Genomic DNA, 13,629 nt, shown 5'->3' on the forward strand with positions numbered 1-13,629 from the left:
TCTGGGAATGAGTGATGCTCTGAAACCACAGCCTTACTTGGCGACCACCCCAGTGGCCACAGTGCTGCTTTAGAACATCTGTTTCCTTGGTTTGAACTGTGTACCCCATCAGCTCCTGATGGGAGCAAGTGTCCTATGGATTCGTCCATCATTTGATTCCTCAGGAATATAGTGAACTGGCAACTTGACCACAATGGAGTGGGTGTCAGGGAGGCAGCTGCTGCCTTTGCTGCCTCACATCTTCAATGCAGGGACCCCTGAGCTGGACCGTTCATTCCCAATAGGATAACAGCTTCAGTACAGATAGATTGTAACTGCAGAAAGCAATTTTCTTCAGTGCATTGAAGCTCTGGTTGACAAAGTATTGCCAGTTTCAATCCTCAGAAAAATAACTATGGGGAAGACATTCTCAGTTTGGTTTCCTCATGGGTTAGGATTTAGTAGTTTTGAGGTTTAATGAGTAATTAATAGATCAAGACAATATTATCCAGTTATCAGGGCTATTTACTATAATAAAAATTCATATGAATGATTTTAATAGATTTTTCTAATAAAGAACTTTCTAAAAAGAACTTTAAAAGGCACTTCGAAATTTTTGTCATATATAGAACTTTAAAAAATCTTGTAACTTGTGCCCTATTCTGTGTGTATTAGTTTTTGATCAGGGAATTTTAAAGAAATATATTTTTTCTAATAATAGAGAATAATTATAACAAATATTCTTGCTTTGTGGTTAAATATGCCTAGGAAAGTATTCCCAAATACTTTATAAATACTTTATATATATATATGTATGTGTATATATATGTATATATATATATATATATATATATAATTACAATGATTGGATCAAGAAGAATTGTCAGTTTATTCCATTTTTCTCAGTCTCCCTTTGCCCTAAGGTAACCTGGTTAATCAGTGTGTCTGCCTTTTTCTCCCTTGGGCTTTCCTCTCCAGGGACTAATGATGGGTATATTTTTCTTGTTTCTGATATCTCTGACAAAGGTTCAAATATCTGCAACTTAGAGTGGACTTAACTTGAGGCTAAATCCTGCTAAAACAAAAACCCTGGAGTCACAGTCACTGTTCTGATTTGTTTTTCACCAGAGACTAGTGTTGCTTATTCTGAAATGTCATATAAATGAGGTCATTCAATGTACACTCTTTTGTGTCTGACTTCTTTTAATCAGCATAATTTTTGAGATTCATCTGGGTTGCATAAAACAGTTATTCCTTTTGTTGAGTGCTATTTCATTATATGAATAAACTATAGTTATTTCTCAGTTATCCTCATCAATGAACACCTATATTGTTTTCAGTTTGGGGCTACTAAAGTTTGAAATTGTGACTGAGGCAAAGAATATATGAACATTTTTGTATATTCCTTTTTGTAGACATATGCTTTATTTTGGATGAGTCTATAGGAGTAAACTGCTGGATCACGGGATAGGTATACATTTAGTTTTATAAACTTTCACACTTTTTCCAAAGGAGTTGTACCTTTTTATGCTCACAATAACAATGTATGAGAATGTTAGTACCTCCAGATTTGTGTCAATATTTATTGTTGCTGGTCTTCTTACACATTCCTAGGAATCTAGAGTAGAACTGGTCGATAGCTGTTGCTAACTAGAAGTTGGCAACTATTAGGCTTAGTCATTCCTAGCTATACCCTCATCTACAAATTCAGAAATGTCTCTCTTAAAATATGCCTTGGTTTCCACTGAAGATTTTTTTAACTCTTGCCCAAATTAATTTGATTTAATTAATGCCTGGACCTGTTTATATAAAAGCTAAATATCTATGTAAGTCTGCTTTCTATCATGACAGTATAACAAAATACCTGAGATAATCAGGTTATAAGTAGAAAGGTTTTTGGCTCATGGATTCAGAGATTTCAGTCCATGGTCACTTGTCCTGTTGCTTTGAACCTGCAGTAGCACATCATAGCAGAAACATGGGGTGGAGGAGGTCTGTTCACTTCATGGCAGCAGAGAAGCAATGACAGAGGGATGAGATTCCAATATCCCTTTCAAAAGCACACTCCCAGTGACCTAACTTCCTTCCACTATGTCCCACTTCCTAGAGGTTTAATTACCTTCCAAGGGCAAGTGACCAAGTCCTCTAGCATATTAGCCTTTGGGGGACATTTGAAATCCAAATCATAACAATATGTGTGTTGAAACATTTTGGCCCTAGTATCTTCAGTGATAGGCTTACCAATAACCAGAAGAACTAGAACTTCTTCCTTCAATTCCGTTTTAAGGTGACATTCGGCATCTGAACCTTGTTGGTGTAATTCCCTCTTGAGCTGTATGAAATAGAACAAAAATAGCCCCCGTTTTTCTGTGTTCTCGTCTGAGTGTCTTGAAACCTTCCAAGACTTTATTATGGAGGTTTTCTTTTTCTTTGCTATCCTGACACATTAATTTTTCTGTCTTCCTTTTCTATAATTTCGTTCTGTTAATAATCATTGAACCGTAGAATTGGAATTTCATTGTTGTCTATCCATATTATTAGGATTTTAAGTCTTACAATCTACACACATATATAGATGCATCTCTAAATCAATTTCCATATCCTCATTTTAATTGCTTTCCTTTTCATAGCAGTTTGTTACACTTAAGAATTAATATAGCCATGTGTGGTGGTGCTGACCTGTAGCCTCTGCAGGTCAAGAGGCTGAGGCAGGACAGTCACTTGAGGGAGGAGTTCAAGGCCAACTGAACAATACAGGTAGACCCTGTCTCTTAGAAAAGAGTTAATATAATTCTTCCACATGCTCAGTTTTATTATAGTAGAAATAGCAATAGTTTTGGAGCGACAGGAACTGAGTTAGTGTCTATAATTTCTTACTTCATTGGTATTATGTGGCCGCAGACTTTTTAGCAATTCAAGACTCCAAATCATCAACTAGAAATTAACAACTTCACTTTTCTCAAGCTATTGAAATTAGATATAAATAAAATAATTTTATGAAGTTTTTAATCTATATTCATACATCAACTAGGGGTTCATCACATGTTTGTTTTCTTTCTTTCCTGGGACAAGCCAGTTAGTACTTCATTAATTCAGTGAGATTATAAATCTCACAAAGTTTGAAAAAAAATAATATTAAAATTATTCATAAGCTCTAGGGTACTCTACCAATATAAGATATTATTCTTTTAATTTATTGCTAAAAGGTATTATTTGTTGATACCTTGTTTTAGAGAGATTTAGAAATGCATTGTGTTTAGTTATGTGTGGTAATACAATTCCTTATTCTTCTAGAGGAAGGACGGGTCACAAAATCATATAATGAAAAGAATTTAGGGCTTCTAACTTACTCATCTGTATAAAGGCTCATATTCTATGGAGGGTGTGTGTGTGTGTGCGTGCACACGTGTGTGTATAATTTTTTAGAATAAAATTTGTTGATATAGTTGACCACTCCGTTATTAGAGAGCAAAGATCTAGTATCTTGGATGAAGTCTGAATTCTAATTGTACATGTGATAAAATGCTTACATGGGTATTTACTATATTATTCCTAACCTACAGATACTATAGTACTTCCATTTAAACTTCTGTTTTACCATACTATTGTAAGTCTTGAGTACAACAAAGTTAAAATTAAGTACTGCATCCTAATTAAATATTACTTTAACAGTAATGTCCTTACCCAGGCAAACTATTGGAAGGTGGGAAGGGTGGTTATGCTACCCCAAGGAAGTGGGAAAATTTCTCATTCTCTCAAGTTGATTTTTAAAAAAGATTTTTTTAGTGAGGAAAAAAAGAAAATAATGAAAGAACCAAATAAATAGTGATTGTTAAGATTGTTAAGTGATTGTTAAGATTGTTAAGTGTTATCAAGCTGATGAAAGAGGAAAGCATTGATGAAAAGGTATCATTTTAAAGAGAAAAACTCTTTTAGTTTGCTTCTGTATAGCTGTTAAAATGTAAACATTCTTCTTAAATATCAGTAATGAGCATTTTTAACTTTTGGAGACTGTGCCTTGCATCCTGGCAGATAGACAGTATAATTATAATGTCTGCTGGGACGATAGGAAGTTTAAGCCTTGTGGATTCCTCTTGTCTCTTTCTGAGTTACTCCAAATGCATTGCTCAGGAATAATGTGATGTGAATGGGACTAGGGAGTTCCAATACCCAGAATTCTTAATTATTCAGAGATGTGACTACAAGCGCCAAAGTACCTACTTCAACTTCATATGGCTTTATAGTGTGTGTGTGTGTGTGTGTGTGTGTGTGTGTGTATCTCCATTCCCGTTTGAAGAATGGGAATCTATCTCCCTACTTCCTGTTATTTATCTTTTATTTTGGTTTTTTCATATTTTGGGTTTCTCACATAAGAGAAACCATACAATAATTAAGCTTATGTGTCAATACTTTCTGAACAGAACCCCAGTGGCACAAGAAATAGTACCAAGGGTCAACAAATGAGATCATATCAAATTAAAAAACAAAAGAAATAACCAACAGAGTGAAGAGACAGCCTACAGAATGGGTAAAAATTTTCCCAGCTAGTCCTCAGACAGAGAATTAATATCTAGAATATATACAGAACTTAAAAAATTAGACCCCCCCCAAAATAAAAGACCCAATCAAAAAAATGAGCAACTGAAATGAATAAGCACTTTTCAGAAGATGTACAAATGGTCAATAAGTACATGAAGAAATGCTGGACATCTCTGGCCATTAGAGAAATGCAAATTAAAACATCACTGGGATTCCATTTTACTCCAGAAAGAATAGTTATCATCAAAAAATCAAATTATAACAAATGCTGGAGTGGCTATGGGGAAAAGGAACCCCTCTAATCATACACATAATATACTAATTACCTAGGTATTTACTGTTTTATTCCTTAAAATGTGCAATATCTTTAAGTTCTCTATCTTTATTTCACAATAAAAATAAAATACCTCTCATAGTAGCAAAGTTGCTAAGTGACTCACTTTTCTTCTCAACACTGTGGGACATGACAAGACTTTGCATTTTAGGGTAATGCTTTGTTTACCTCACTCACCTATTATTTGATTTTTTCTTCTTTCCTGCCAGAAAGGAGAGGCCAAGATTCTCTTTTCTGACTGACACACACTCCACAGGATGGCTTCAGCCCAGCCTGCTTATCTAACGTGAGGCCCCAGGGCCTTAGAACATGCATCTGTACACCGGTCTTGTCAGCTTCCCACGGGCCCACCAAGCTTCTGTGCTCCCCTGCTCCCCTGCACCTCTGCCTTCATTCAGGATGTTTCTCTTTCTAGAACTTCACTTTTCCCAAAGTGAGATTGTTTTATTTCAACAACAAATTTCTTGGTCACTTTCTTTGTCACTGAGACACAATACCTGACACCCACAATTTAAAGGAGGAGGGGTTTATTTTGGCTCACGTTTCAGAAATTTCAGTCTCTGGTTAACAAGCTCAAACACAGAAATGGCATGGTGAAAAGGGCCTGGTGTGGCGGAAAGCTGCTCATATCCTGGTGGTCAGGATGCAGAGAGAAGGGAGGAGCCAGGGAGGGAGATAACGCCCTTGCAGGTCATGCTCCCACGGCCCACCTCCAACCAGCACCCCCCACCCCATTTAGCTGTGAACTTGAGTGTAGTGTCCTTAGGGCCCAGCCATCTTTCACCTGCCCCCCCCCAGCAAATGAGGGTTTTCAGAGACATTTTAAATCTAAAACGACAACAAAACAACACAGAAAGTTCATAGCAGCAGAGATCAAATCTTACATTACCCCAAAGAACCTCCAGAACCTGGTCTCCCGCTGCCTTTAGAACTTTAAAAAATTATTGATTTTCCCTCACCCAGGAATACAGATCTTGGTACACCTGGGGCTCAGGAATGGGAATTTTTATACAGCATCTTGATGACCCAGATGCATCTTCTGTGGGACTCACTTCAATGCCCAACAATTGAGGAAAAATGGAATAAACAGTAGAGATAGCTGAGTTTTCAGATATAGAAAGTGAAGTTCACAGAAATGATCTTGTTACTTACCAAAGGGACCAGGCTAGTAGGTCACTAGGTCAAATGATGATCCAGTAACCTAAATTATGCTAATTGGAAAGGCATGTGCCTCACAGTTCACCAGGCCTGACAGTCATGCAGTATGAATAAGCCAAAAAATGGCCTTTGCATATGGGTTTCTGTATTATTTCCTTTTAGCATGCTGGGATCTTTTCGCTCAAAAGCCCACCAGCAACAAATTAAAATTTCTACATATCCATATTATTTTCAATAAAGACTAAAGAAACAGATTTTTAGCTATGTAGATACTTCTTGCTTTGCATAGCCCACAAAACTGCACTGAAATCAGCAAGCCAAAGCTGTAAAGACCCTCAGGCCACTGCTGCCTTTCAGAACTTTGTGACCCAGAAATTCCCTGTCCTAGTGACATCTGACATCAGATAGGCACCTAAACAACTTTTCCCATTCCTTTCTTTTCTGGGAGTTCCCCTGCCCTTCTCTCCTGAGTAGGTACCCCTGTCCAGTAGTCTCAGGACAGTGGCATTCCAGGGGGGACTCCTCTCCATGCAAACCTGCCAAAGTTTCATTCAGTTCATCTGTGTGTGCTTTTGCCACCTGCTGGTCATATCTTTTCCCTGGCTCAGTCCCTAAATCCCTCAAATCCTCTACACAGGCCTCCTGGGGTAGACAGGCAACATGTAGATTCTGGATGTCAAAATAAATTAGAATAGGAAATACCAGTATCCAGATAAGATGCAGTCTGTCCAACAGGCCAGAACTCAGGAACTTGGGTGGTATAGAGGTCCTGGAATCACCAGAAACCCTCGTATAAGCCTGGCGGCTTCTCTGTGTTTTGTAAAATGCATGATATTCTCGTCTCTAGAAAGTATGGATAGAGAGTGTAGAGGTTTAGGACTTTCACAGACATTAGGTTCAGCAGTTCATACTTGAGAACTTCTAAAAAATGCCTTTAAAGGTCTTTTTTCATTGAGAAAAAAGAGACAATTGCTGTGTTTAGCATTTATCTTGCCTCAGAGGGGTAGTTCCCATGTGTTAAGCTCCCATAACAGTTCTTCATATTTTCCCCCTAATATTAAGGCTATCTTTGCTTTTAAAATGGTAACATCCACCTAGTATAGAAATGATTTTCTGTAGCAAAGGCAAAGGGACAAGAAAATAAAATTCATCAGAAAAAAAGGAAATTTTCACCTGTAACTATGTAGTTTGTCAAGTGGCATGACTAAAATTTTCTCTATTATATGGCTCCCTTGTATCTTTTTGTTTTACTTTATTTCACTTAAAATATAGTTTATCAGGCTGTGGGATTATAGTTCGGCAGAAGCGTTTGTATTGCGTGAATGAGGCCCTGGTTTTGATCTCTAGCACTTTGGATGTGCACATGCGCATGTGCGCACGTGTGGGTAAAATTTATTGCCCGCTGAATTAAACTAGGAAGATCCATTGCATAACCAAGGTAGACCCTAAGCACTCTCTCCTATAGACTGAAAGTTTCTTCAGTGAGAAGCTGCCAAAGAGCTCTCTTAATTTTTTTCTTCTCCTGTCATAATGGACTGAGGTGGGCGTCTCCCCCAGATTTACACATTAAACCTTCACACCCCAATTTGATGGTATTTGGAGGTGAGGCCTTTGGGAAGTAATTAGGTTTAAAGGAAGTCATGAACAGAAAGCTTCCATTATGATATTATGTTCTTAGAAGAAGAAGAAAAGATACCAGAGCTCTCTCACTCATGTGAGAACCGTGAGAAGGGTGGTCCACCTACAAGCCAGCAGGAGAGATCTCCCCAGGACCCATAGCTGCAGATCGTTGATCTTGGATTCCCCAGCCTTTAGAACTGTGCAAGTAAACCTTTGTCCTTTAAGCTATCCTAACCTTTGATATTTCGTTACAGCAGCTGAAGCTGGCAAAGATACCCATGTACTATAGTAAGAATGAATATGGCATAGCTGATATCTAACAAGTGTATGGTACTTTCTTGCTCTTTTTTTTTTTTTTTTTTTGATACTGGGGATTGAACTCTGGTCCTTGCGCTTGTGAGGCAGGCAACAGAACCACTGAGCTAAAACCCCAGCCCAGGTACTTTCAATACTAAATGCTTTTTAAGTATTAAATCAATTTTTACAGCCACCCTTTGAGTTAAGTCCCACTTTAATCCTGTTATTGAGATGTAAAAACTAAAGCAAAGAAAGCTTAAGAAACTTGCTCAGATTTATAAAGTCCACAAGTGGTAGAGCCGAGATTCAAGCTCGGGTCATCAGTTTTCAGAATATGTATCCCATATGCTGCCCTGCCTATGCTAAGCCCTGTGTTGTGAAATTGGCTGGGAAACACACATAACTTGCAATTCATTTGGCCTTGCAATGGCCTTAGCAGTGACTCTAAGTAGGCTCAGGGGCACATGGTAGAAAGCTCAGGAGAGAACAAAAACCAACATTGCATTAATTTGCATTGACCACACTGGGCAGAAAGAAGATGTACTTGGCATTTTTTCCTAATTACATTACAGTTCTCAAGCTAGAATATTTCATGTATATAACTGAATTTGCTGCTCCTTCAGCACTTTGGAAGTTGTTGTGGTGATGGTGTTCTGACACTCTTATCAGCAGAGGGCCAATTTCCAGGTATTTCTGGAAGGATGGCAGGATCTGGAGCTCCATTTGGCCAGTGGGCATATTCTATGACCTGCATTATCCTTGTAGTGGATGTTGGCAATATATGCTTTTTCCTTTCGTGGCGGACAATCAGACAAGATTATTAGAGAGTGGTTTTGGAATCCTGTGCAGAGGAGCAGGCAGTGTTACCTTAGAGCCACCACATGGCTACATGTGGAGAGGCTCAGGTGTTGGCCACCAGCATTTGCAGATACTCCTTCCATACCCATTCTCCAGAATCTCGTGTATCACTTCAGCTTTCCCAAATTTTATCCATCTTTAGTCAAGCTGCTCTCAGGGGCTCAGAATTTCAGCTTGAGTTTGAGGGTGTCTGTTTAGATAAGAAGTAGTAAAAAATGGAAAATATCAGAAAGAATCTGTCCCTTGATGACTTCAATATTCCATTGCCAGCTTTAGAATTTCCAAGATACATTTTTTGAACAACTTGCTTACAGGGAAACTGATCTGGAAAGAGGATTACAGGTATAAAAGCAATGATGAAAAGCAGTTGTTCAGATAGACATGTGATAATTAAAGCTGACCCTGAACCTTGTCTTCTGGGTGCTGCATGACTGAGATGTTGGCATCTGGCAGCTGTAGTATGTTCTGGTTCTCTGCCCGTGAAGCTGTTTTGCAGTGTTTCTGAAGGAGGGCCACCTACAGTGCAGGTGACGGGCCAGGGAGAATGAGTTGACTAGGCTACTGTGTCTAAGAAACCTTCTAGGGCTGGATCAAGTCAGTCTTGAATAACCAGATATCTCCTCAGATGCTGGTCCGTGAAGATCCTGGGGTATGGAGAAAACTGTCAACTCACCATTCCCTGGCTTCATATTCAGACCCAGGAAGAAACAATAAAAAATAAATAGCTCAGGGTATATTTTCCCTGAATATCTCTGTTTTAAATGGATCTGACTGTGTAGTAGCTGGTAATGACTATGAAGTTATATGACCTGCAGTTCCTATATGTCTTCTCTTTTACCATAGTGAAGTCTCCAGTACTGCATACAATAGGGCTTTATACAGCATCTGCAAAAGAATATTTGTCAGTAATGTGGTGAGTGCAATGCAGCGAGCTATTTCCCAAGTGGTATATAAAGCTTGGGAGAGATGTTAACAGCATAGGAGTGCATAAGGATGTCATAAATCTTGAAATTTGTTTTGTGCTGAAATATTTTATTACAACATTGATGGTACTTGAGAAAAATTTACCGAGTAATAAATCACTCAAATTAATTTTATTGTGTGTGTATGCTCATAAACTTCATCTAGATCTTAAATGTTTTGATCATATTTTATGAGACTTTTGCTTGGGATTTAATGAGGACATGCTTTAGTAAAGGTCTTCGTTAGTTAAATATACAAAATAGTAGGTATGTGACTCTGGTTAGGGCATGAAATGTGTTTGTTAAAAAATACTATGTCAGTCTTCCCAGTACTCAATAAATTCCAGTAATTTATTTTTCAACCCAAACTGGTGCATTGTCTTTGAGGCCCCAGTCAGGCTGCCCCTGGTATATCAGGAAATAGCACTTGTTGGTTTAAATTTATTAATTTAGAGCCAGAGTAGATGGATGATAAGTTACAATTTGAGAGAATAACAGCTGGATTCCGTGAGCCTGAGAGGAAGGGGTACAAAAAGGGTTCCAAAGAATGCTGTTTGTATTTTCGTCTAGGATTAGCTCTTTTGGCATACTTAGTCAGTAGCATGTATTTATACTTTAGGCCAGTGGTGGCAAACCTATGGCACCTGTGTTATTTGTTTTTCTTTTAAGACAAAAGATGTTAATGTATGAGTTGGTTTTTTCTAAAGTAAAACCCCAGTATTCAGGTTTAATTGCCATGTTGGCATTTTGTGCTGAATAGTGGGTTTTAGGTTGCAGTTTGGGCACTCATCTCTAGAAGGATCGCCACCACTCTTTAGTGCAATGAGCAGAACACTGGAAAGAGGTCAGGTCCAGCCTCTACCTGCAGAAATCTATTGATGTATACCTTGAAGATCTCTGATCACTGCATAGTGCAGAAGGTGATCAAAGAGCGACACCTCATTCTCTGAGTGTTTTTCTTTTTTCATAGACAGTGATGGAGTCCCAAATCACTTAGGGAGAACTAAATAAGAGGCAAGTGGTAGTAAATGTAGAACATACCATTCAATTCAGTTAGGCGCTTCTGGGCCAGCCATTGCATTATGTCTTGAGGACTACAGTAGCCAATAAGTAACAATCCTGATTGTAGTTAGTGGTGAAAGATACAAAGTGTAATGTGCCAAAGAGGAGGAAAGTCAGAGGCCCTGTGACAGCCGGATGGAGGACACAGAGGACATGGAGTCTGGCCTTTGCTGGTCAGTAGAGTCATCCTGGAGAGAAGAGGCCAGACTCATGGTCAGGAAACAGTGTCATCAGGGAAACAACCTCATGCAAAAAAAGAAAAAAAAAGGTGTGATGTGTTAATGGGTCAAAAATAAACTGATATTTTAAGAGCATTAAATAATGGAAGGAAACTGGCAGATAAGGCTGCAAATGGATTTCTAGGCAGCCTCAAAGAAAGCCTGCATGCTTGCTATGGATTGAAAGGTGACTGATGTGATCATATTTATACTATAAAGAGATCGTACTGGCAGGGGTGGGGAAATGGGTTTGAAAGGTGCAAGGTCAGAGTTGCAGAAGTTATCAGAAAACCAAGATGAGATGATACAGGCCTGATGCAAATGTTACAAGTAGAGAAGAACCCATAGACCTACATTTTATGAGTATGTAAGTCTTTTTTAAGTATGAAATTTTAAATATTTTCAATACCTTATGGTGGTAAAATGCATATAATATAAAACTTGCCATTGTAACCATTTCTAAGTATACAGGTCAGTGGTATTAAGTAAATTCATAATATTGTGAATCTATCCCAGAACTATTTTTGTCTTACAAAACTGAAGCAATAACTCCCTAAATTCCTTTCTGTTATGGTTTATATCTAGTTGTCCTCACAAAGCCTCATGCGTTCGTAGGCAGGGCTTTGGGAGGTGATTGGATTGTGAGGACAGTTTAGCTGCCTTGCTGTTAGAAGAGAAGGTTTGGCCTACAGAGGCAGGTCATGGTGGGGCGTGCCTGGAAGAGGTTATCTTCATCCTTGGCTTCTCCCTTTTCTCTCTGCTTGCTTGTTGCCATGAGGCGAGCAGCTTTCCTCCACCAGACCCTTCCATCATGCTGCACTTCTCCTCCTATAAATTTGGGTGTCAAGTTTCATGTCTCAGCAATTAAAAAGTGACTAAGACACTCTCCCATAGCCCCAGGCAGCCACCTCCTCTACTTTTTGTCTTTGTGATTTGGACTACTTTAGGAATCTCATATAAGTAGAATGATACAGTACAATACTTGCCTTTTCATGACTGGCTTATTTTACTTAATGCTTTCAGGATTTATCCTTATAGCATCTGTCAGAATTTTTTCCTTTTTAAGGGCCAACTAATATTCCATTGCGGGCATATATCACATTTTGTTCATACACTCAGGTGTCAAGAAACATTTAGGTTGATTTAATGTTTTAACTACTATAAATAAGTCTTCTTTGAACTTGGGCGTACAAATCTCTTTTTGAGACCTTGCTTTCAGTTTTTTTGTATATATATATATCCGTGTTTAATTTTTTGAGAGACTGCCATACTCTTGGTACAGTGGTTGTAACATTTTACCTTTCCAACAACAGTGTACTAAAGCAAGTTCCCCTTTCTTCATACCCTCCCTAATACTTGCTATTTTCTATGTTTTCAATAGTAGCCATCCTGATGGGTATGAGATGGTATCAGTATGAGCTGTGTTAAAGATGCAGAAAAGTATAGGAAAAGTGCAAAAACCCATGTTCCAGCCACAAAGGTTTAACAGTATTTTTCATAATTTGATTCTTAAAGAGATAAAACATTAACTGCAGTTTAATTTAATTTTCTTGTGAACCTCGTGTTAATCCCAATATGTTCTTCCATGCTGAATTTGCTTGTAATCAATTGCTTGCACGAGTTTTATATTTTACTACACATATTTGTACTTAAAGTGTCATGGTTTTTCATATACTTTCTGTTTTTATCAGTGGTATCAGTGGTATCAGTGTTAGTCAGTTTTCCATTATTATAACAAATACCTGAGATAAATAATTTTTAAAATAAGGTTAATTTTGGCTCCTGGCTTTAGAAGTTTCAATTCATGGTCAAATAGACTTATTGTTTTGGGGGCCATGGCAGGGCAACATATTTTTGCAGGGAGTATGTGGCAGAGCAGAGTCATTCACTTAATGGTCAAAATGAAAGAAACAAGTGAGGAAGAGAACAGCATCCCCGCAAACCCTCTGAGAGTATGTCCCCAGTGACCTCAAACCTCCCACTAGGCCTCAGCTTTTTTAAAGAGGACCAAAGTCTTTATCACATATATCTCTGGGGGACATTCTAAGTCCATTCTATAGTAATATCAGACAATATGCAATGTTCTGCAACTTACTTTTTCATTCACCATTATTTTTAAAAATATATTCATATTAATATGTGACACATCTTAAGTATTTCCTAATAACTATTGTAGATTGTTCTGGTGAAGTATACACTAGAGTATGTCTCTTCTTCTGTTGATGGATACATATTTTATTTAACTTTAGACTACAGGGATACCTTGGTTCACAAATGTTTTTGTTTGCAGACAATTTTGTTTTTGTTTGCAAACTCTGCATCGGGTGACAAACACAACTATCGCCATCTTTCCCACACAAGCATGGCCATCTTTTCCAAAATTGTAGAACAAATTAAGTTTGTGAACCAAGGTATTACTGCATATCCAATAGTAGGGCTGTGAATAACCTTTTACCTTGCTCCTCTCACCGCCTTTCTCATCCAGGGTTCCCTAGAGATTTAAGGCCTTGCCCCATGTCACCCACTGTATGGATGAATTACCTTCTCACCTGCTTGTGCATCTAGCATAGTTATGCACTATCTTGGGAGATTTGAGAAAGTA

General features: G+C 38.2%; 1 protein-coding gene across 8 annotated transcripts in view; it reads left to right on the forward strand.

Annotated features, from left to right (window-relative positions):
- Mtus2 (microtubule associated scaffold protein 2) overlaps positions 1-13,629 on the forward strand; it is a 716,842-nt gene that overhangs the window by 401,601 nt on the left and 301,612 nt on the right. The gene's annotated exons all lie outside the window — the stretch shown is intronic.

This window comes from Heterocephalus glaber, unplaced genomic scaffold, assembly GCF_053883595.1.
Source record: "Heterocephalus glaber isolate CG9 unplaced genomic scaffold, H.glaber_assembly_v1.0 deba00001720, whole genome shotgun sequence".
NCBI lineage: Eukaryota > Metazoa > Chordata > Mammalia > Rodentia > Bathyergidae > Heterocephalus > Heterocephalus glaber.